This window comes from Protopterus annectens, chromosome 9.part0, assembly GCF_019279795.1.
Source record: "Protopterus annectens isolate FY-2018-M chromosome 9.part0, PAN1.0, whole genome shotgun sequence".
NCBI lineage: Eukaryota > Metazoa > Chordata > Ceratodontiformes > Protopteridae > Protopterus > Protopterus annectens.
The window spans coordinates 1,586,647,152-1,586,666,083 of NC_056743.1; positions in this window are offsets into that span (position 1 = coordinate 1,586,647,152).

Below are 18,932 nucleotides of genomic sequence, written 5' to 3' on the forward strand. Positions count from 1 at the left end.
ATGCATCAATAAAGACTTGAACATTGTGTTGCTAACATCCATTAAAGGATTCTCATATGAAATCTTGCCAGAGGAACTAAAATTATGGTTGCTGACATTGACTCTAAGGCTTGAAGGATCAAATGGGCTAAAACTGTGGTACTGTAAATTATTTTCTTGACCTGGAATCTGATAGTCTGCACCCTTGAGAGAGGAAGAGAAGCTGTCAATGAAACCGTGTTGAAAACTACTGTTAGGAATTCCAATGTTTGAAATGATTGTAACTGAGGCTTGTTGTAGTTTATGGTTATCTCCAGAAGGAAGCAAGTCTGGAGTACCTGATCTCTCAGTTTTATTAGTAGATGCCTGGTTGGAGCGGTAATAAGCCAGTCATCTAAGTATGGAAACACACAAAATCCTTACAGTCTCAAGTGTGCTGCCACCACTGCCATGCATTTGGTGCGACCTCTTGGATGGCTCTTTTTTTTCTAGCAGTTTTTGTATCACTAGTGCTGCTGCTTTCCTTTTACTAGATGGAACTTTAGGAATTTTGCGTACAATTGGAGGTGGTAGGGAGAAGGGAATTATATAACCTTTGGAAATAATCCTCTGCACCCATATATCTTTTGTTATATCTAGCCAGGCTCTCTGCTACAGGGATAAACGATCCCTGACTGGCTTCAGAGGTAGACAATCAGGCCTCCTTTCAGGAGAGCTGGTAGGGTCTGTCAGAAAAGGAATCTCTAGATCCTTGGTTCTGCAGGCCTCCTCTGCCACATTGGTGTCATCATCCATTACAGTTCCCCTCTTTGCCTCTAGTGGAAATATCGCCATGTGGATCTTGGAAAGGACTCTGGGACTTCTTGAACCACAGTTTTCAACCTCTTCATTGATTCCTAGAGAAAGATCTTTAAGGAGTTGAAAACGTATGTCCACTGCAGAGAGGCCATTTCCATCTTTTTCACACCTGCAGAGTGCATCTTTAACTTTATGGCCTAACAATGAACTGCTAACAAAAGCAGCATTGATGAACAATGACTTGAAGGAGTCTGCAAAATCACATAAGTGCATCCAGGCATGCCTCCTAATGGAAATGCCTGAACACGTTGCACTTGAGGCACCTTGAGGTGCATGCAAGGTAAGCCTCATGGACGAATTAGAAATAACCTGTAGGGGAGCCAACTGAGAAGCTACAGAAGTTTGCACAGTATCGAATCCTGTCTGGTCTGTTGGGACCGTTTGGATGGCTCTTTTTAATAGCAGCTTTTCTATCTCTATAGCTGCTTGATCCCTGTGATTGTGTGGTACATCTGGGATCCTTTTGGGAGGGCGTGGAGAATGGGAAAAGGGTATAGAGTAACCTCTGGTAATGATGTCTTGTACCCACTTGTCTCGAGTGAGATTTAGCCAGGATTCTGGGTACAAGGACAGGTGACCCCCGTCCGGCTCCAGAGACGCACAGTTGGGTTCCACATCAGGAACGCTGATAGGGATGGTCACGAAAGGAATCGTGACCTCCCTGATTTTGTGGGTCTCCCCTGCCTCTAGGGCGACGTCTACCATTATTTCCTCCTCCCCTCCCTCTGAAGGAGGAATCACCTTGTGTGTCCTGGAAAGGTCTCTGTGATTTCTTGAACCACATTTTGCCGCTCTTCTGACCTTTAGGGTAAGGTCTAGAAGGAGCGGTAAAATGGACTCCCATGGCAGAGAGAGTCTTTCCTTTCTGCTCACACCTGGTGAGGGTATCTTTCACCTTAGGTCCAAAAAGAGAGGATCCGTCCACAGGAGCATTGGTGAACGTAGACTTGAAAGGCTCAGCAAAGTTGCATAGATGCATCCAGGAATGTCTCCTTAATGAGACTCCTGAATGTGCCGACCTACTCGCACCATCAGCTGCATATGAGATCAGCCGCATGGAGGAGTTAACAACAGATGTGAGGGTAGCCAACTGAGCCGACACTGTAGATGGGACTGCTTCAGTTGATGTACCCTGAAGAGCATCTCCTAACTCCTTTAGGAGATCTCTGAAGTCTCAAAATGTGATAGATAGTTAAGAGATCCAAGTGTAAAAGCCGGTGAAGAGAAGATACGCTTCCCGTACCTATCCATCATTGGGGATTCCTTGTTAGGTGGATGAATAAAAGAAGAAGTCTCTGCTAGCTCCTTCTTAGTGGCCGCTGCCACCACCATGGCATCAACAGGTAAACCCTTAGATAAAACTCTTTGTCCTTAGGGGCGGAGAGAAATTTATTCGGCCTCCTGGGGACCGGTTCCACAGCATCAGGAGTCTGCCATGCCTTCTGACTCATGAGATCTAGCAATTCATCAAATGGAGGAGACACCCATGAAGCTGAAGGTTGAGATCCAAAAGCCTTCAAGTACACTGACTCCTCATCGGAAGGGGTAATGGTGGGCCAGCCGCCTCTCTGCCTGAGGATCTCCAAAATGTCTGCAAAGGAAACATCTTCAGAGGACGACTTAGGGGACCCCTCCGACTCATCGAGGTCAGTGTCTGATGTGACAGACTCATCAGGGAAGTCTACATGCTTCCTCTTACATGATCTCTTCCGAGGGGGTTCCTCAGTGGGGTCTTCTGGGGAGGTCTCAGAAGATCGGGGACCACCCAAATGGGGGTCCTGAGGCTGTGAGTCTCTACCATCCCAGGGGAGAGAGGATGCTGAGACCGTAGTCGGCGCTTGAGGGAGTATAGCATCGGTACTCCTACATGGTACGGATGAACTATCCAACATGCTCCTCATCTTCACAAAAACCGATTCCTCCGGCACTGAATGATGCCCCGACTCCAAGGAGAGCATAGGCGCCGATGGCTCCAAAGGAATCGGCTCCGAGAACAATGTAGGGTCCAAGCTCTCTCGGTCCGATGCACCAAGAGGAAGACTCGGCACAGAAGAGGTTCAGTTCCAAGTGTCCCCCTCGGGTCTGACTGAAGAGCTTCAGACCCTAGACACTTCAGATGGCACCGACAGTGTCGGAGCGGGGCTTGGCTCCGAGACAACCACCCGGGGTGCTGGAGCCAAGGACACCACTATAGTCGGTACCGACAGCGTCGGCTCCAAAGGCCCAATCTGGGTTGGAGGAGGAAACAGAGCAGGGTCAGTAACAGGTGTCAGCTCCGAGACAGAAGTGTTTGGAGCCGATAAAAATTTTGGCAAGACCGACGACTTAAGGAGTCTGACCACCACTCTCTCAACGTCTTCTTCAGAAAAGCTCCTGGAGGACAGAGTTGGAGACCTCGTTCTCTGTAATATAGGTGATTTTAAAGTAGGGCAGACCAGTAGAATGTCTGTAGACAGGCTCAAAAAGGACTGCTGGTGATCAGCACAGAAGCACTGGGTGCCGACACTGCAATGTCCGTGTTCAGAATCTCGACTGGCTCCGAGGACAGTGGAGCCGAAGAGACAGAGACCATCTCTGATTTAGGTAACTTCTGTGGAGGTTCAGAGACAGAAGTTGAGGCTGGAGAAGGCCTTTTGGAGGTCTTGCCCTTATCTTTACTGGAAGAATGTGACCTAGCAGAGGAGGACGAGCTGGCTAGGTCTTCCTTGAAAGAAGGTTTTAACAATCCTTTTAGAATCAACTTATTTTTCCATTCCTGGAGCACTCTAGGACTAAAGGAATGGCAAAAGAGACAAGTCTCTTGAAGATGTATGGCCCCTAAACAGTACACACAGATGCTATGTCCATCAGTGATGGAAATTTTTTGAGAGCATTTAGTACACTTTTTTAAATCCTGACTGTTTATGCTCTTTATGTTCCTTAGACATAATGGCAGTCTCAATAGGTGATTGAAGAGAAAAAGCATCACACTCACTCAACAAGAGAGGAACTAGATCCTCTAATTTAAACAGATCTAGCCCTATTTCTCACAACAAACAACCAAGGGAAGTTTTACTAGGTTCTCTAACTTAAACAAACCTAGTGTAAAAGAAAGAGAAACAGACTAATACCTCTAAGTAAAATGGTTTAGTAAAACACACACACTCACGGGAACACACACACAAAAAAGGCCAACAGGCCCAAAATTTTATAGCAGAAAAGTCAAATCCAGGAAAAAGTCAAGTCCAGTTAAACTGACACAATTGGTTATCACAATAAGGCTAACAGCAATAAGAAAAGCACTTCACAAGAAGTTAAAAAAACTTCTAACAATCATAATAATAAAGAACTAAATCACTTAGCCACGGCCAACCAAAAGAAGCTTCTGACTGAAGATGTGGCAAACGAGATCTGGGGAATGTGCACATGCATCATGGGATACCTATTAGCCATGAGCCAATCAGAAGTTTTCAGGCTTTCTAAGCAGCCAAGTCGGAGCCGAGGATCGGCTCTGAACCCACATGTAATAATGGAGGCGAGATAGGACTACATAACATTGCCCCATTTGGCATGTACCTCACTAGACACCTGCAACAGCTGGAGAGGCCACAGAAGTACCTCATGAAGAGGATCCTAGGCATTAAACACATGTCCTACATGGACAGACTCAAAAGATTCCAGCTATTCTCAATCTCATATCGGCTACTTAGAGGCGATCTCTGCTTGACTTACAAAGCCATGTCTGACCCAGTTCTGTTAGAAATGTAACATCTAATGAAATCTCAATCCCTCCATGCCACACACTCCAGAGACCTCAACCTCATTACCACAATCAACAGAACATGCTGGAGGGACAGATTCCTGTCCCTGGAGGAGTGGTTACTACCTAGAAGCTGTAGTTTTATTGGCCATTTTGGGTCAGTTCTAAACTTCTTGATCTCTCTCTCTCTTAAAACCAGTCTGCCTCATGGTTTTGGCATATTTTCAGGCTTGCTAGTTGTTGCTGAAGCACCTACCAAGAGGAGAAAACGCTGAGAGAAGAAAAGGAGCCACTTTTGTGATTTTAAGTATTTTCTTCTGATTTTTTGTTAAGTTTTACTGCTTTGCCACCTACTTTTTGGCATTTTCCGGCTTGCTAAAGTTTATATCTGTAACAGTAACAGTACTTGGAACACATCTAAAGCCTGTTTACTGCATTTCCTGTGTTGCACTTAATTTAAAATTGTTTTTTTTTCTCTAAAAACTGCATTTTACCTGATTTTGGCCTAGCACTCGTGTGGGGTCATTTATTGCACTGTTGTGACTACAACAAAAAGAAAAAAAAAACAAAAAAATCTTGCTTTTTTCCCACTTTCTGAAAGTTAAGAAAGTTCAGTTACAGATTTGCTGTTCTGAACTGTTTGGAAGTTTCTAGAAGGCCAGTGCTTGCTTGGGCTAAAGGGAAGTCTCTGTGTTCACCAGTGGGAGTGGTTAACACTGAATAGCCTGCCTGTCCCTGGAGGAGTGGTTACTACCTAGACGCTGTAGTTTTATTGGCCATTTTGGGTCAATTCTAAACTCCTTGATCTCTCTCTCTTAAAACCAGGCTGCCTCGTGGTTTTGGCATCTTTTCAGGCTTGCTAGTTGTTGCTGAAGCACCTACCAAGAGGAGAAAACGCTGAGAGAAGAAAAGGAGCCACTTTGTGATTTTAAGTATTTTCTTCTGATTTTTGTTAAGTTTTACTGCTTTGCCGCCTACTTTTGGCATTTTCTGGCTTGCTAAAGTTTATATCTGTAACAGTAACAGTACTTGGAACACATCTAGAGCCTGTTTACTGCATTTCCTGTGTTGCATTTAATTTAAAATCGTTTTTTCTCTAAAACTGCATTTTACCTGATTTTGGCCTAGCACTCAAGTGTGGAGTCATTTATTGCACTGTTGTGATTATTTTGCTGTTTGTGTATCTCTGCTACCTTTAAACTACAACAAAATAAAAAAAATCTTGCTTTTTTCCCCACTTTCTGAAAGTTAAGAAAGTTCAGTTACAGATTTGCTGTTCTGAACTGTATGGAAGTTTCTAGAAGGCCAGTGCTTGCTTGGGCTAAAGGGAAGTATCTGTGTTCACCAGTGGGAGTGGTTAACACTGAACAGCCTGCCTGTCCCTGGAGGAGTGGTTACTATCTAGAAGCTGTAGTTTTATTGGCCATTTTGGGTCAATTCTAAACTCCTTGATCTCTCTCTCTTAAAACCCTACAACTCTCTTTTTGCGCGGTTTTGCGCACTGAGCAGTGTCGGGCAGCGCCGCCTAAACAGGTTTAAACTATTCCAGGATCCACAAAGTCTGCTCTTCACTTTTTCCCTTAGAACTGTTCAAACTCTCAAAGTAATCACTCTATTCTCTTTCTAAAGCCCTGCACTTGCTCAGCTCTTATAAGGAAACACTAACTAACTAAAGCACTACACCCTCCTTGACTTCTCATAAGTATTAGACTCCCTATTGGTCCTTCCTGATCAAGTGAAAAATCAGTTCCCTTCCCTAATCTGATCAGTAAAAAAAACAGTTCCCTATACTAATCTGGTATGTCCAAGGGTCAGTTTCAAGGTTACTCTCCAGTCCAGCTGGTGAATCTGGGAATTTTGAGGCAATGTTACAATTGCCTTATGTACACAGACAACCCTCTCCTCCTTCCAACAAACTCTAATACATGTGAGAGATGCAGTTACACAGTCAAACTGGAGGCAGAGCTCTCTCAACCCAAGACTGACACAGTCAGTCAGGAGGAAAAGGTAACCACCCACACTACAAATCCAGTCTCACACAGACCTATTGCATCTGCATACCCAACACATAAACACACAAAAACATACTCGGAGGCACTAAATAAAAATCTGCCTAAACAGCAAAGACCTCTTAAGCAGATATCCAAGCAACAGTCAACCCTCAACAATACCCACAAATCACATATCTCACAAAATCAGTGTGCCTCACAGTCACAGCCCATAAGGCCAAACAACACACCAAATACACTTGTTATAGGGGACTCTATTGTCTGGCACACTGATGTCCCACTCACCAGACTGAACAAGGAGAAGGTCACTGTAAGCTGCCTGTCGGGTGCCAGGATCCGCCACATAACGCAAGCACTCAGGTCAATCCAAAGCAAGTACAAGTATGACTCCATCATTGTCCATGCTGGTGTGAATGACCTGAGACGTACCTCCCTGGACTACATGAAAAGAGACATAGAGGAGCTCTCTGACCATGTAGCCCAGGCTGGTATGTCCCTGACCTTGAGTAGCATCTTGCCCTCACCAAGAATGATGCCACAGTATAAAGACAAAATGATCAGTTTCAACAATTGGCTAAAGTATTGGTGTCATTCAAAGGGGATCCAGTGTCTGTCAGCCTGGGATGACATGCTCGACAAGCCACATTGCTTCACTAGGGACGGCATGCACCTGTCACCCTTAGGCTTTCGTATATTGGCCAAGGCTCTTGCCACCCCCATAGAGCCTTTTTAGGCAAGGCTCAAAGGACAAACTCACCTCCATAGACAACCCAAAGCTAAAAAACTAAAGGTAATGCTACTCAATGCCAGGAGTCTAAACCTCAAGATGCACACACTCGAGACTCTCCTCAGTATGGAGAAAATCGATGTCTGTGCAGTAACAGAAACCTGGTTCAAGGCTCCTAAGAGCACCCCAGCACTACCAGGTTATAACTCATACCATGTGTTTCGGCCCCAAAACTCGGACCGAAGCACAAAAGGAGGGGGAGTATCTATATTCATCAAAGATACCTACACCTCCAGGTTAGTGGCACTGCACGAAGCATCGGAAACCATCCATGTGCAACTAACAGCGGGCAAAACTGCCTTTCAGTTTGTAGCCTGCTACAGAACACCCTCCCTATTACAGGAACCCCACTTGGCATTCCTGAGAACACTGGAGAATATGAAGGTCTCTCCAAACACTATGTTATTGGGTGACTTCAACTACCCAAACATTGACTGGGAAAACTACTCAAGCCCAAACACCCCCACCCAACGGTTCCTTGAATTTATAAACTCTAACGCAATGGAACAACTGGTCACCACTCCCACAAGAGGGAACAACATATTGGACCTGGTCATCACCAACATGGGGACTCTATGTTCCACACCAGAGGTAAACCCCTCATTGGTAAGATCAGACCATAAACAAATTTCCCTGGACATCCACATCCCGTCCCCACCCCCAGCCAAGGAAATCACTGTAAACAATTTCTCCAAAGCCAACTTTGCACTTCCCAAGACTGAGGTGGAATCCTTCAAAGCTCCTGGGCCAGAGGATAATACAGCCCAATCCGCAGAATCCTTTACAAATGCATTCTATGAGCACCTGCAGGAATGCATGGATCGTGCTATCCCAAATAAAACCAAGACTCACTCCTCCAAAAACAGGAGACCAGTCTGGTGGACCTCGGCCATAAATAAGCTATACAACAGAAGGAGGAAGCTACTACATGACAGAGCGAAATCCCAAAAAGGGAAGGCATCACTGATCAGTATTAGCAAGAAACTTCGATCCCTCATAAAATCATCAAAGGCCAGTTTTGAAAGAAAAATTGCCCTAGACACTAAAGATAATCACAAGGCCTTCTTTAGTTATGTCAGAAACATGGGCGGAAACTCCCAGATATGCTCTGAATTGTTGCATAACGGTACAAAATATACCGAACCTGCAGACATAGTCAACATCCTGGCAGACAGATTCAGCGCAAACTCCCCCCCCACCTTCCCCCCCAAAGGAGCAAACGCCTGTCCCAACTGAATGTAACCTCCTGACATCACAGATGCACAGGTGAAAGCTGCCATTTCCAAAGCAAAAAACACAGCATCTATGGGACCGGACGGTGTCCCAGGCTGTGTCTTACACGAGCTCCAAGAAGAACTGAACCCTCACATTAAGTCACTGTTCAAACTTAGCCTTACTACAGGATATGTATCCAAAGAATGGCGTACAGCTACAGTGGTCCCACTCCACAAAGGTGGTGCCACAACGGACCCAGAAACTATCGCCCCATAAGCCTGACTAGTCTGGTCTGTAAAGCTATGGAGCGTATTATCATGGAACTCCTAAACAAAGACATTGGGAGCCTCCAGACACTGGACCCTACCCAATTCGGCTTTGTTAAGGGCAGATCTTGCCTCTTAAACCTAGTTGATTTCTTTGAAACAGTTACCAAAGCCATAGATGAGGGCAAGGTAGTCCACACAGCCTACCTGGACCTCGCAAAAGCCTTCGACACAATACCCCACTCGGGCATCATAAATAAGCTTACCAGTTTAAATATCAACCCCTATATCACAAGATGGGTTGCAAACTGGCTCAGAGATAGAACCCACATGGTCAGAATCGCAGGTGCCATGTCCGAATCCAAACCAGTTACAAGTGGTGTCCCACAGGGCTCAGTTCTGGGACCTCTCTTGTTCAGTATATACTTCTCTGAGTTTCAGGCTAACACGGGGGGATTATGGCTGACAAAGTTCGCAGATGACTGCAAACTGGGGGCCATAATCGAATCTCCAGCTGACACAAGCATCCTCCAAAAGGGTCTCACAGAGATGGATGCTTGGTGCCAGAACCACGGCCTCAAGCTAAATGCTAAAAATTGCATAGTCATCCCCTTTGGGAAAAACAAGGTGCCCACAAATTACCACATAGGTGGTAATCCATTAAGTATGGAAGACGTAATTAGAGATTTGGGGACCAATGTAGATAGTAATCTCTCCTTTGATAATCATGTTGCCAAAGTGGTTAGAAAGACCTTCTATATAGCCCACCTTATCACGAAAGGGTTCGCATCTAGATCAAGAGAGGTCATTGTGCCCCTCTACTCGTTACTCATCAGGCCCATAATTGAATACAATGCCCCTTTTGGGATGAACCTTACCTGACACCTGCAGCAACTGGAGAGACCCCAAAAGTACCTCACCAAGAGGATCATGGGCTACAAACAGATGTCCTATGCAGCTCGACTAAAGAAACTCCAGCTCTACTCAGTTGCTTACTGCCTACTCAGAGGCGATCTATGCCTGACGTACAAAGCCATGTCAAACCCAGAATTAATGGACATGCTCCACCTCAAAAAATCCAAGTCCCTTAGAGCTACACGCTCCAGGGACCTAAACCTCAGCACAAAAATAAATAGGACATGCTGGAGGGACAGATTCATTTCCCAGAGGCTCCCCTCACTCTGGAATAGAATCCCAAATCATGTTAGACATAGCCCCTCGCTGACCCTCTTCAAGTGAAATTTGGACGCGTGGATGGGAAATCGCAAATTCACCCCTGGGATCTCTCCTGTGTCCCTGCTAGACAGAGGCACAGTAAACTAATCTTAAAAGGGTACCTTCTGTGACCTACTTTACAGAGGCACAGTAGGCTAATCTAATAGGGAGGCGGAAGCCAAATACACTCTGGCTAGACTTATAAATGCCCTAGGGCAAATAGCCTAGTATCTACCTATGAACCTATGAACCTAAGAGACTGCCCATGCTCTGGAATAGGCTTCCCATACATGTCAAGTAGAGCACCTCGTTGTCCCTCTTCAAGAGAAATCTTGATGAGTGGATGGGTAATAGAAAATTCACCCCGGGGATCACTCCAGTGACTCTACTTGATAGAAGCACTGGGAACTAACGTCAGGCAGCATGATGCCAGGGCACTTCTATGGGATAGGCTTGTAAAGGCTCCAGGGCTATTAGGCTAGTACACACCTATGAACATGTTCACAGTTACAAACATTAAACATCACATCTAGTCCTTTATACAATTGTCATCACTGCAACATGACAGAAATTGATATATTCCAGCCTTCCCTTAAACCTCATTATTCTGCATGCATTTTTCCCACAATCTCCATTTTTTTTATGTAATTTGCTCCTACCCTTTTCTAAAGATGCCATTTTCATTCAGTTATTTTATCTCCATTACAATATTTACTACTTCAAATATAGTTGGTTTAGATATTGATTTCCATTTTCTAGTAATTGCTTTTTTGGCAGTCACCAGACAAGACTCTAGGCAATTCAGATCCTGTATCCCAGCTCAAAAAATAATTTCCTAAGTTACACACATTTGCTCACCCAATAGTTCTGACAAAATACTCTATAGGGTGTTTTTAAAGTCTGCAAACTCATTACACTCCCAGAAACAAGGTGTATTCACCATAACATTCCATTTATGTTGCCCATTTTCACTCTTTTCATTCTTCCTCAACACTTGGGTTTGGATCCAATCCTCAGGTCTGACTTGGCCACTTCTTCCAGATCGTACAACACTTAAACTCCAGCTGCTCCCTTTGCCAAACATGCCCTAGCCACCTAACATACCTCAGATCAAGTTTGTTGTCTATAAATATATATATATATATATATATATATATATATATATATATATATAAATAGATATAGATCTAAGACTATTGAACGAAAGTTCAATAGTCCGAATCCACAATCACTGAACACACTTTAACGAAAGCGCTTTCACTGAAAAAGTGCGTTTAAAAAAAAAAAATAAATAAATCTACTTTTATGCAGGGGGAAAGCCCCCCTGTGCCCCCACACCCCCCTACTTTAATATTCTCACTCTGAGATTGCACTACAGTGAGGAAAAGGGAATATTCCCGTATCCACACTGTAGTACGATCTCATAACAGTTATTCCCCCGTGACTCCCTCTAGCTGCAGGCATACTTCCACAAAAGTGCTTTTTCGGTAAAAAGCACTTTCGCGGAAGTATGTCCGGCTGTTTGTGCTTCAGAGAAAAGTTCCTTTGGGGATCAGTACTATATATAGTACTGTGACAAAGGAGGTACTGCCACCACAGCTAGCTGGAATTCTGTAAGTAATTATATGTCATTTGTGAATATTAACATGATTTATATAGAAGTGTAACAAAAGGAGATAATGCCAGCCCAGCTATCTGGAATTTTGTACATAATTATATGTCATTTGTGAATGTTAACATGTTTCATGTAAGATGCTCGTGTTACAAATGTATTAGAACTGTATGTCATATAATATGGTTTGTGCAGACATGTGCTGAAAAGATATTTTGTAGAGTGCTTGAAATGGATTCACAGTATACCCTGCTGGAAGAGAACAGAAATGTGCATACATTATTGTAACTGTTTAAATGTGTATATTTTAACAGTGGCAACTGGGACACAGGAGGTTAACTTCAGAAAAATAGCTGAAACTAAATTACTTTATGATAGGATGCCTATACTAAGGAGCTCCCTGTGTTGTCTTGAAGGATAAATAATTACTAGGCTTGAGATGTGGAAGTGTTTTATTGTTTTATAACTTCCAACCGCTGCACAGATCTGAGGAAAAGCTCTTGTCTATGTGGATGCTAAATACTGCTAGCTTTCAGCAGTGGGGTTTTTACCTGGGATAGTCAGATGACAAAAAATTATGTCATTTTGCAAGCTACCCCAGCAGTAGTATTTGAGATATTAATTTAAGAAGTCTCTAAGAGAGAGACAGAGACAGCATTCTGTCTTTGACCTAACATCAGCTAGAAGAGCTATTCACCACATCTGCCTTGATGCTCTAATTAAGTGTAATAAGTTATAGTAATTCTGTTAGATATAATCAGGAATATAGCAAAACTTAGTTTAGATGTTTTTCTATACTTATTTGAGACTGTCCTGCAATGTTGTTTTAAATATTTTCTGTGATTCTGAACTCTGATGTTACTATACATATATTTAGTATTGCCTTATTCTTTTTTTATTTATTATTAATTATAGTTAAACCTTTCATTGTGGCTGATCTGTCTAGAGATATTTAAAGTTCTGATAGTACTTGCATAGTTATTTGGTGACACTGTGTAGGCCACTCCTAATAGCTTTGCTCTTGATCAAACTACCATTTATATTGATAGTCACATTACACAGTAAGATTGGACACCCTTTGTTAAGGGTTTTAAAGTAGCTGATAAGGAGCTGGCTGGCAGCAGTAATAACTACCTTATAGTCTGGGCAGAAGGGGGGCATATCTAGTAAACCTGTGCCAGCCTTTCCCAGGTGTATCTGTGTGTATAAAGCAAACTTCAAAGTGTGTGTGTCAGCTACTTGGGCAGGGACACGAAACACTGGTTGGACTGAGAGGGTGCTGGAGGTCTTGGCTTAGCCACTCAGCTGAAATCTCAACCCTATAGCTGTGCCAGTGGAGAGTCTTATTGGGGATCTGGAGAAAGATGGAGAAACCAGCCTCAGACTGACTGTGGTCTGTGTGCTCTTAAGTGAAATTGCACTTGATGCAGAAAGCTACATCTCGAAATACTGTGTGTGTACCTGTCATCAATGTACGTCCCCCACTGTTGCCAGTGGTGAGGACTGAGGCTCCTTGATTACCGGGCCAGTGGTGGAGTATTACATTAGAGATTACATATATATATATATATATATATATATATATATATATATATATTTATACATTTATATATATATATATATATATATATATATATATATATATATATATATATAAAATCAGTGGAAAGTATGAAATAAATGGAAACTGGAGCTCAAACAAGGTACTGAGGTTCCTCCACAATCTCTTTGATCTATCCAGGAGTTCCACAAAGAGGGCGTAGGTGGGTTGGAAGCTGAGGAAGAATGAAAATGGGCAACACAGTTGGAACACTATGGTTGACACATAACTTTTTTATCTGATGTTGTCATTTTCATTCATTCCTCAACACCAGGAACAGAGTCCCTAGCTACTTAAATCCCAGGAAGACTCCAAGGAAGGATATTTTGAAGCTCAGCTGAACCAAATGATGCTCCTTCCCTAGAGATTAGATCCAATTTATAATGAACAATAAATGTATAAGGATTAGCTCAAGTTGCAGCTGCACACATATCATCCAAGGAAGTACTAGACAAAAAGCCTAAGAAAGTTGCCATAGACCTCATAGAATGGGCTGTTTGAGGCTTTGGCAAAGGCAAACCCACTCTTTCATAAACAAAGGTAATACAGTCAGTCAACCACTTGGCCAAAAAGTCACTTTAGATACTGGTTTGCCTTGTTTTGAATCAGAAAAGGAAACAATTTTTCCGATTTTCTCAAAACTTTGGCTCTGTGAAGGTAAAAATGTAACTGTCTGTGGACATCAAAAAGATGCAAAAGAAGTTATGTAGTCACCATAACGTTACATCTGTCTTGTCCATTTTCATTCTTCCTCAACTGATGGGTTCAAATCCAATCCTCAGATTTGAGTTGGCTGTTACTTTAGCTCGTTGCCACCAAAAAGCTCCTGAGCTCCTCCCTTACCCGTAATGCACCAACTCCTAACATACCTCAGATCTTTTTTGCTGTTTGACATAAAGCAGGCAGTACTACTACAGAATTCTTAAAAGAAGAAACTATACCTGGAGCTCAACTTTAAGGACAATGGTGTCCTTATAAACTCTTGTTCTTCCAGAAATCAATTGTGAAAAAGGATGGGTATTTGGGGGGGGGGGGGTGAGAAGCTGAGGAAGAATGAAAATGAACAACACAGATGGAATGTTATAGTGAGTACATAACTTCATGTTATGTTGTCAATTTTTATTCTATCCTCAACCGATGGAACAGAGTCCCCAGCTATCTAAATTCCCGGGTGGACTCTTAAGGAAGGATATTCCTTAGCACAGTTGAGCCAACAGCTGCTCTTCCCCTTGAGACTGGATCCAGTTTATAATGAATAATAAAGGTAAGAGGATTGGCCCAAGTTGCAGCTGCACATATTTCATCCATGGAAGCTCTGGAGAGAAACACTGCAGAAATTGCCATGGATCTAGTTGTATAAGCTCAAGGGTCTTGGTAAGGATAAGCCTAATTTGTTGTAGACAAATGATATGCAAATCCATTAGCCATCTGTCTAGAATTACCATTGCAACTGATTTGCCAATTTAGAATCTGCAAAGGAAACAAGTAATTGATCTGTTTTCTTAATTTCGTCTGTTCTGTGTAAGTAAAGCATAATTGTCTGTGGACATCCAGTAAATTCAACATGTATTCACTTTTGTTATTAAATTTAGGAAAGAAGACTGGCAGTTTAATGGATTGGTTAATATTGGATTCTGACACCACCTTAGGAAGGAAAGAAGGATTGGTACATAATGATATTGTATCATTATGAAAAATGAAGTAAAGAGGTTTACAGGACAATACTTGAGGTTCTGAAATTCTTCTAGCAGAAGTAATGGCCACTAGAAAAATAGTTTTCCAGGTCAGAAATTTATCACATTTTGCTGCTGGTTCAAAAGAGGAGTGAATTAATGCCTGAAGTACCATATTTAAACCACATGGTGGAGTAAGATCTCTATATGGAGGCCTGAGCAGGAGGGTGCCTCTCAAAAATTGTGTTACAAAGCTTAGATGAAGCCAAGGAAGAATTTTCAAACCCAATATGGAAGTTGGAAATTGCTACTAACTGAACTCTAATTTTAGAAGAGCTAGCTCCCTCATTAAAAATCATTGCTAAAAGGTCATATAACACTTTGTAGAGGAGTCGAAAAGGAGTCAGTGTGTTTCTGATGTGCCCTAAAAACAAGCATTTTCCATTTACCCCTATAAAGTTTTCTTGTAGAAGCCTTATGGGAAGATAAAAGTATATGATGGTCAAGGGAAAAGAGCATCAGTTGTCTTGTTATTAACAGAACTGTTGAAACCATGCTGTTAGCTTGAGGTTTGAGATATCTGGATGAATCATGGCTGTTGGGTGAGACAGAAGGTCAGGAATTAGATCCAGAAAACAAGGTGGGTAAAGCAGACAAGGCCAAAGGAAGGGGAACCAAATCTGTTGAGGCCAGTAAGGTGCAATGAAGATGACTTTTCACTTCGACCAGGCAGCTATCTGCAGAAACTTTGGAATTAAGGGAGTTAGTGGGTAAGCATAAAGAAGACCAGGACCAATTGTGGAGTACAGCATCCCTCAGTGATTCCCCAGTGGGGGGATCAAGGCAGAGACACAGCAAGGGTGGCCTCATTGATGGAAAATCATTTCTGTTACTTTCAAGTTGAGAGACCACCTGTGAGGTAGTAAAATAGACCTGCTCAATTTGTCCGCTATCACGCTGGACTTCCCTGGAATGTGTGTTGTTATGAGAAAGCAGTTGGAAGAGGTCACCCATTGCCACACTCTGTGGACTTCTCAACACAAGGGGCAAGATCTGATTCCTCCTTGTTTATTTACCAAACTACTGACATCTTGTCTGCCTGTACTGCAACTGTCACGAAAGGGAAAGAGTCTTGAAAAGGCTGCAATGCTAAGAGCACCACTCTCATTTTTTAGGACATTGATGTATGCATTGACCTCTTTGGGGGACCGTGTGTCTTGGATTCTCTTCCCCAGGATGTGCCCCCCCCCCCCAATCTGGGAAGTGTCCATGGTCACTACAGCCTTGGGTTGAGGGAAAACAAAAGAGCAACCTTGAAGGATTTAATCTGATTGACTCCACTACCAAAGGTATCTCTTGCATGCCTGAGTGATTCTTATTTGGGCTGACATGCATCAATAAAGACTTGAACATTGTGTTGCTAACATCCATTAAAGGATTCTCATATGAAATCTTGCCAGAGGAACTAAAATTATGGTTGCTGACATTGACTCTAAGGCTTGAAGGATCAAATGGGCTAAAACTGTGGTACTGTAAATTATTTTCTTGACCTGGAATCTGATAGTCTGCACCCTTGAGAGAGGAAGAAAAGCTGTCAATGAAACCGTGTTGAAAACTACTGTTAGGAATTCCAATGTTTGAAATGATTGTAACTGAGGCTTGTTGTAGTTTATGGTTATCTCCAGAAGGAAGCAAGTCTGGAGTACCTGATCTCTCAGTTTTATTAGTAGATGCCTGGTTGGAGTGGTAATAAGCCAGTCATCTAAGTATGGAAACACACAAAATCCTTACAGTCTCAAGTGTGCTGCCACCACTGCCATGCATTTGGTGGGACCTCTTGGATGGCTCTTTTTTTTCTAGCAGTTTTTGTATCTCTAGTGCTGCTGCTTTCCTTTTACTAGATGGAACTTTAGGAATTTTGCGTACAATTGGAGGTGGTAGGGAAAAGGGAATTATATAACCTTTGGAAATAATCCTCTGCACCCATATATCTTTTGTTATATCTAGCCAGGCTCTCTGCTACAGGGATAAACGATTCCTGACTGGCTTCAGAGGTAGACAATCAGGCCTCCTTTCAGGAGAGCTGGTAGGGTCTGTCAGAAAAGGAATCTCTAGATCCTTGGTTCTGCAGGCCTCCTCTGCCACATTGGTGTCATCATCCATTACAGTTCCCCTCTTTGCCTCTAGTGGAAATATCGCCATGTGGATCTTGGAAAGGACTCTGGGACTTCTTGAACCACAGTTTTCAACCTCTTCATTGATTCCTAGAGAAAGATCTTTAAGGAGTTGAAAACGTATGTCCACTGCAGAGAGGCCATTTCCATCTTTTTCACACCTGCAGAGTGCATCTTTAACTTTATGGCCTAACAATGAACTGCTAACAAAAGCAGCATTGATGAACAATGACTTGAAGGAGTCTGCAAAATCACATAAGTGCATCCAGGCATGCCTCCTAATGGAAATGCCTGAACACGTTGCACTTGAGGCACCTTGAGGTGCATGCAAGGTAAGCCTCATGGACGAATTAGAAATAACCTGTAGGGGAGCCAACTGAGAAGCTACAGAAGTTTGCACAGTATCGGTTTCTGAAAGGGATTTTGACAGTTCCTTTATCAAATCCCTTTGTAGTCTCGTAAAGTGTGCTAGGTACTTCAGTGACCAAAGGACAAAAGTCGCTGAAGCATAAACATGCTTCCCAAATCTATCCATTGCTGTAGACTCCCTGTTAGGTGGATGGACAAAGGAACTTTGCACAGCAAGTTTCTTCTTTGTGGCCACCACCATGACCATGACATATATCCAATCTAGTCTTTTTTGGATTGGCTTAACTGTGTCAGGCTCCTTCCATGGCCATCTAAAGATCAAGTCAATGAGGTCATTGGTGGGCAGAGTAATCCAGGAGGTAAACGGACCAAAAGGCTTCCAGGAATACTGATTCCTCTGCAAAAGGGTTACTGGAGGACCAACCACACCTCTGCTTAAGGATCTGAAGAATGTCTCCAAATGAGATGCCTTCATGTGGTGATCTTGGGGACCCTTCTCCTTCATTGAAATCAGTATCCTCGATGACTGGCTTTGGAGGGGAGTCCAAGTTCCTTCTTTTGCACTTTCTCTTCCTAGGGATTTCCTCAGTGGGATGCTCCAGTGAAGTATTGGAAGGGATTGGAAAACCCTGCTGGGTAGCCTCAACACTTTGAGATGGCTGTCCATATGGCACAGAATGATGTGGGTCAAGGTGCAGAGACATCTGGGATCCAGAGGGAAGATCTGAGGGATAAGGATCTGTCCCTCCTGCCGGAGCAGAAAACACTCTCTTCACTACCTCAAAGGTAGATTGCTCCAGGAAGAAGGAAGACAATGGAGCCAAAAAATCAGGTTTCTGGTCTATTGGTTCCCTCTGCCCCAAAGGCAACCTACCCAAGGAGTAAGTCAGAGCCAAGTTGTCCAATGCTGGGCTCCAAGGGGAAGAGATAACTCAGAACACCTCGAAGTAGACTCCAACACCTTGGACGCAACAGGGGGTCCTTCGGCTGTGAGAGTCATCTGGCTCCAAGGACAATAGAACCGGTGCACTCAGAGACAGCTTCAGATCTGAAGATAGGGATATCATCGGATCCAAACCAGATGGACCTGGAAGGCTCAGATCCAAGGGAACTGAAATGATCAGTCAGATAAGAGAAGGAGCTGGAATCGACAGAGTGGTAGAAGGATGGGATTCCTGACCCATAGAGGTAGGAGTTTGGAGAACTCCCATCTGTATTTGTGCCAAGAGAAATTTCCTCATCATTCTGTCCTCATCAGCTTCGGTCAAACTCCTGGAAGAATGATAGGAAGCTAAGGAAGGAGACTTAGAGTGTCTCTGTTCCAGAAAGAGGGAAGGTACTCTTGCAGGTACCGTATCCAGAGTAGGTGAATATCTGGTCCTGGGTAATAGCCTTAGATCCAAAGTTCTTGGATCTGAGGAATGTTTTGTCGGATC